Source organism: Rousettus aegyptiacus, unplaced genomic scaffold (assembly GCF_014176215.1).
Source record: "Rousettus aegyptiacus isolate mRouAeg1 unplaced genomic scaffold, mRouAeg1.p scaffold_m13_p_8, whole genome shotgun sequence".
NCBI lineage: Eukaryota > Metazoa > Chordata > Mammalia > Chiroptera > Pteropodidae > Rousettus > Rousettus aegyptiacus.
The window spans coordinates 34,424,695-34,431,468 of record NW_023416311.1 but is presented as its reverse complement, the minus strand read 5'-3'; the positions used below and the strand labels follow the sequence as shown (position 1 = coordinate 34,431,468).

Below are 6,774 nucleotides of genomic sequence, written 5' to 3'. Positions count from 1 at the left end.
ATGATTTTATGGACATATGTGTTCATTTCTCTTGGCTTACTCCCTAGAAATGGAATTGCTAAGTCATAGAATAGATTTACATTTCACTTTATTACCAGAATTACTTATGGTTCCTGTTTTGGTGGTACATCTTTTCTCACTTTTATATTTAATAAAGATAGTAGATGACAAAATGGAGATTTTAACAAGAAAACAGGAATTTATATTTTTATACATAATTTCCATAATCCAATAAAAAATTTACCAGGCATACAAAATAAAAGAAAAAAAAATGCAATAGAAACTGATGCACAGGTGATCCAGATATTGATTTCATACAGACTAAAATAACCGTGACTAATAAAGATAATAGTTGACGATATGGAGAAATTAACCAGAAAACAAGAATTTATATCAAAAGAAAATGGCAATTCTAAAACTAAAAATATCTGAAATAAACAAATGCAATAGAACCCACCTCACATCCACAAGAATAGGTCAAAATTAACACTACTTACAACAGGTGCAACCAGCGATGGTTCCCGCTGGGAGCTGCTCCAAGAGTGGCAGGCAGTTCCGAGTGGCGGCGGCGGCAGCGGTGGCTCCGTGTGCATGACTCTCCCTCTTGCCCTGTTGACTTAGGCCTCACTGTGACGAGCTCGAGTGCGGTGACGGGGAACCAGTCTGAAAGCTCCATGTGGCAGCACCAGGAGCTTGGAGACATAAGGGCCCAGGTCGGAGACGCTCACCTTCCTGAACATCCAGGGGGCTGAGCTGCTCTGCGCTGACAGGCAGGGCTCCGAGTTCAAGTTCAATGACTTCACCCTCCCTAGCCAGGCACTGAGGCCCCGGGAGTCTCTGCAGGTGGCTGCTGCACCAAAGGCCACTTCTGCGCAGGTGCTGTGAGCTGACAGCCCCACGCTGCGGGTCGGCGGACCCAGGGCCTTCTGCGATACAGTAAGTGGATGACAGCATGGCTAAGACCAGCTGGTTGTTGGCGAGATGATTTTCAAAGAAGATAAGACACTTATTATGCGAAGGATCTTCCCATATATGCTTGCAGTTAAAGCGGAATGAACGATCCGTCTTCCGAGGTTTACTGCAATACCAGCAAGAAGTGGTTCGATAACCAACATGTATATACTTTGTTCAGCCACATTGTAAATTACCTCGGAGGGAAAAATCCACAAGGATGGGTCCCTTTGGGGAGGTAGGGCGGGGGAGGGGAGAGGGAGTGAAGGTTCTGGAATGTTAGAGTTGTGGCTGCCAAAACAGTCTTCGACCTTGGCTGCATTTCTGACAAGGCCAACACGGTCGTGGTCCTGCTGTGGTGGCAGCCCTGCTCCAGTCAAAGCAGCCTCAAGGACATCAACTGGGACAGCTTGTAGTGGCAGCTCCTCATCCTGAACCAACAAATCTCATCCTAGCTGGTCAAAATCCCTTCCAAGTAGAAGCAGCTGGGACTGGCCAGGTCACCACTCAGCAGATCAACAAGCTGGAGAAGAGAGGGTCAGGCCGGGTGGGTGGACTAGGAGCCACAGCAAGTCCTCCTGCAGTTCCAGGACTCTTTCCAGTACCAGAACATGTTTGGCTGTCAGGTCTAGCTGGAGGCCAACTACAATTAGAAACTGAAAGAGTCCCAGATCCAAGACAACATCAGGGTCAGGTGGGGCCCAGGCTTTAACAAGAAGAAAATCACCTACTTCATTTTGCTCCAGACTGATCTGGTAATGAGGATTTAGTCATAATTTGGTTCGGAGACTTGCAGCTCATGCAGGGGAATGATATAAGCCTGCAGTATAAAGGGCACCTAGCACTCCTGTGGAAAAGGACAGCTGCTTCATCAAGGTCCCTGATAATTATGCTGATGAGATCACTACTGAGCTGTGGAGTAGTATGGGTACACCTGTGGAGGTGACTCATGACTTCCAAGTGGATTTCATTTGGAAGTCAACCCTATTTGACAGGATGCTAAGTGCTTTAAAAACGTTTTCTACAAACGAGACCTCTACGTGGGTCTACATCTACTATAAACTGCTTGGCCATGAGGTGGAGGACATACCTAATCATCAAGTGCCAGCATCCTAAGTACTTCATGGCACAAGGGCTCCTGGATCTCAGACACTCTCAAGTTTACACCGTGAAAACTATGCTGCAGAGACCACTGAACCTGATCCATAGAACACCAAGCATGGGCAAGACAGTGATGCCACCATCGTCTACCACCTGGCTTAGCATGACAACAGAGCTGTGCTTATCTGTGCTCAGAGCAGCAAGAGTCATGGATCAGCTGACAGAGAAGATCCACCAGACCCGGCTGAAAGTCACGAGGCCGTCGACTCCTCAGTGTCATTCCCGGGCCTGCGCAACCAGATCAGGAACAAGAATAGCATGCCAGAGTTTTAGAAGCTGCAGCAGCTGAAGGATGAGACCGAGGAGTTGTCATCTGCAGACAAGAGCGGTATAGGGCCCTGAAGTGCGCCACCTAGAGGGAGCTGCTCACAAAAGCGGGTGTCATCTGCCGCACGTGTGTGGGTGCCGGCTCTCCCTAGGCTTGTCAAGATGCAGTACTGCTCCGTTTGAAGCAACGAAAACACCCATCCTGTGTTCCAAGAGGGTTTTCATTTACAGAAAATGCTATGTTTTTATTTTTCTATTAGTTTTTAAAAGATTCTTTCAAGAGAGTACTGAAAAATATACTTTCTTGAGTATATTTGTCTCTGAAATCTTAACAGTGGACCTGGGAGATGGGAGGATTTTAGTTTTCTGTGTTAGCTTCCACTTCTCACAATAATATCACTGTGGGATGGTGAGAGAGCACCATTCAGGCCAGGGGGCTTGAGGTTCTCGCTGAACGCTGAAGATCAAAGCACTTCCCAACAGGGGTGCACTCCGCCTCCCAACCACCCAGCTTCCTAGGGGTCTCAGGCAGGACTGACTGTGAGGCAAAGGGACATGAAGGTGGCTATTCTCAAGGATTTGGTGGAAGCCGGGAGGGCCAGAAAGACGACCACCGTCCCTGAGGCCTGTTAGACACTCAGACGCCTACCTCTCCTTATTCTCTTCCACCCTTCAAGTTTAGAGCCCTCTACCTGTGGGCACAACTTCAATGATTTGATCATTTCTGCTTTTTTGGAGGAAAAAGAATAAATTTTAGAATCAGTTGCTTCTGTGTTGAAGGAGTGTGAGGAGTATGTCACATCAGCTGGTAGAGGGGACATCCTCCAGAGTTATTATAGCTGGGAGAGTCAAGACCCAGCTCCTCACACACAGTGGTAGCATATTAGTCTCCCTGGCTACCACCTAACTGGGGACTGTTCCCTGCTTACCTAGGTCCTAGAAACCCTGAAGCCCCAGGTACCTAACAATGGTCCTCATCCCCAAACCCCTAAACTCCAGCTTGTACACAAGAGAGATGAGGACACACAGGCCACCTTCCTTCTGGCAAGGACTCATTCCCATTGCACTACTGGTTAGTTCCCCTTTCTTTGGGTAGAACAGATAGAGGTCCACTTTGCCTCAGCTTTGGGCTATTTGCTTTGTTCTCCACCTTTGCAGCAGTGGTTACTCTGAGTTTTCCAAACCAAGAGCATCTGAACCAAGGAGCATCTGCACCAAGTCAATGTAATTTTTGATTTTCGGTCAATTTGTTCTAAGCTCTTTTGTCACAATAATATCACAATAAATGAACAAAAACTACATGCAACAATGACAATGTTGTGACAGTGACAAAGTAGAGCACCCAAAATTTTTATACATTGTTAGTGGGTGTACAAAATGGTAAAACCCTTTACAAAAAGATCTGACTGTTTCTTATTAAATACATTTTTTCCTATGATCCAGCAATTCTACTCCTAGTTAACTAAGAGAAATGAACATACACACACAATATGATTTTACAAGGATATTCATAGCAGCTTTGTCATAGTAGCTCAAAATTGGTATGAGTTCAGTTGTCCATCAACGGAATAGATTAACAATAGACTGAAATATTCAGACAATGGAACATTGGTCAGCAATGAAAGAGCATAAACTACTGTTACAGGTTGAATCCTATCCCCCTTCAAAAGATGTGTTGAGGTCCACACCCTCTAGTACCTCAGAATGTGACTCTGCTTGGAAATGGGGTTTTTAAAGAAGTAATCAAGAAGTGAGGTCACTGGTGTGGGCGCTAATCCAATATGACTGACGTCCTTACAAAAAGGGGAAATTTGGATACAGAGACACAGACAGAGAAGATGATATGAAGATACACAGGAAGAAGACAGTCATGTGATAGTAGTGACGCATCTCCAAGCGAAGCAGTACCATAGGTGATCGGCAACCATCAAAGACCAGAAGTGAGCAAGGATTCTCCCACAGCACCATCAGAGAGAGCATGGCTCTGCCAATGCCTTAATTTTATATTTTTAGTCTACAACAAATTTCTGTTGTTTCGAGCCACTCAATTTTAGGTACTTTTTCACAGCCACCCTGAGAAATTAATAAAACTAATATACGTAACATGGATGAATCTCAAAAGTCTTAGTCTGTGTAAAAAAGCCTTACATGAAGAATACCTACTGTATGATTCACTTTATATGACATTTTAAAATAGGCAAAACTAATCTATGGTGGAAAAAAATAACCGTGCTTGCTTATGGTGTGGAAGTTGAGACTGACTGGGAATAAGCATGAGGAAATTTTCTGGGGTGATGATAATTTTCTATATCTTGACAAGGGTTGGGTTATAGAAGAATTCACATTTATCTAAACTCAGCAAATGAATATTTATGATCTGTACATTTCATTGTATGTAAATCATTCCTCAAACAAAGTAAAAACTATAAACAAATACTGAACTCTAGCTAATAGTATACTTGCTGAAGTATTTAGAATAAAGTATACTGATGTGTGTATTTTAATTTGAAATGCATTAAAGAGAGAGATGGATTTGTAGATGTGTGATAATGTAAGTATAATATAATACTCTTGGTAGAATCTAGTTGGTGGATATATTAGTGTTCAGTATAAAATTCTTTCAACTTTTCTGTGTTTTTTAATATTTTCATAACAAAGGGGAAAAAGAGTGTAATATAGGCATTTACCAGCAAATTAGACATAGCTGAAGCATACGATTTTGAAAAGAGTTGAAAATATAGAAAGGGGTATAAGTGATACTAGATTCAGTGATAAAGACAAGCATTGGTGTAATTGGAGTTCTAGAGGCAAAGGAGAAAGAAAGTGGTCTAGAAGCAATTTTTGTTGAAAGGTGATAATTTTTGAGAATTTTTAAAAGCAGGTAAGAGACTTCAAGCCACATAGTCAGTTAAAGCAATGAATGCAAGCATTTCTTTTGCATACAAAGGAAAACACCTGGTTAAACTAGATACATGTAGTTAAACTGTTGAAAAACAAAGACAAAACCTCTTAAAGCATTCAAAAGAGAAAAAATCATACTGTGAACTGACCTTTCAATATAACGGCATCTTTAAAGTGAGGTACATGGATAGAGCTAGCATTTTTAGGCTCCTATTAATATGCTAGGCTCTAAGCAAAACCCTTTACAAACATTATCTTCCATTTAATCCTCACACCCTCCTAATGAAATAGAATTAATATGCCCATTTTAATAAAAGGAAATCAAGTCTCAACAAGTTAATTATTTACGTAAAGTCAGATAGCTAACCAGTAGTAAATATTTCGATTTATTTGTGGCAGACTCCAAACATATTCATCTTATTTATTATGTTTTCTGTATTATAAATGTTCTGCTTTTTTTTCTCCCTTCCTGTGCATCTACCTAGGGTCTAGGTCTCAGCATTCTTTGATGCTGAGGAGGGGTAGAGAGGTTAGTGGGGAAGGGGAGGGAGGGATGGAGAGAGAGAGAGAGAGAATGAGAATGAGAATCCAAAGCGGTGGAACACTAGTATCTAATATTGGATAACAAGTATACAGATCACATTCTATGGTACTGGAGCACCTACTGTAGAGAGAGCACATTTAATTGGCATCTTTTCTTTGAATGCAGTGTATCTAGTCTCCATTTTGACACTATAGTAGATGACTGAAATGCTACCCCGTGTCTTGTTAGCACCTTACTGTAAAGTGTATATTATTATAGAAAATTGACAAGGTGATGAGCTGTCACTTTAGCTAAGAGAATATCCTATTTTTAATGAATATTATTTTATAAAGAAATGTGCTGATGACAGCTTATTTCAGTGAAAACTGATGATGAATAACCTTTTTGCTAGACAACATTATATCAGTAGTGACTATACCCCAAAAAAACTATACTAGATGCTAGAAATGTATTGCAACAAAATTTTTTTGAGAAATGAGAACAAAAAAGTAAGCAAAAATATTTTAATATAATTTTAATATATTGGGTTAGCAATATATTTGACTGTATAAACTCATCAGTATAATTATATAATGAATACATGAATAATCTATATAATTTATATACTAAATTAAGCTGTCTTCTAATGCAATTAAGCTGTAAAGAAATATTTCTTGTGAACTAAAAAACGAAATATTATTTTAATGTCTCTTAAATCTGCTCTTTTACATAGTTTTAGAAAGGGAAGAAGGATATGGCTTTACCCAGAGACAAAAGGGGAGGTAGGTGGTGTCATTGACTTCCAGAAGTGTGTCAAGAAAGGAAGAAAGGAAGGAAGGAAGGAAGGAAGGAAGGAAGGAAGGAAGGAAGGAAGGAAGGAAGGAAGGAAGGAAGGAAATATTTGCCAGAACTCTATTATCTCTTAGATATCTTTAGTAGAGAGGAGTGAAACCTTCTAATTGGACATAGCC

At 41.1% G+C, this 6,774-nt stretch overlaps 1 pseudogene; it reads left to right on the top strand.

Moving 5' to 3' along the window:
• The first annotated feature begins 514 nt into the window (after window positions 1-514).
• LOC107520872 lies at window positions 515-3,002 on the top strand (annotated as a pseudogene).
• Window positions 3,003-6,774: the final 3,772 nt, after the last annotated feature.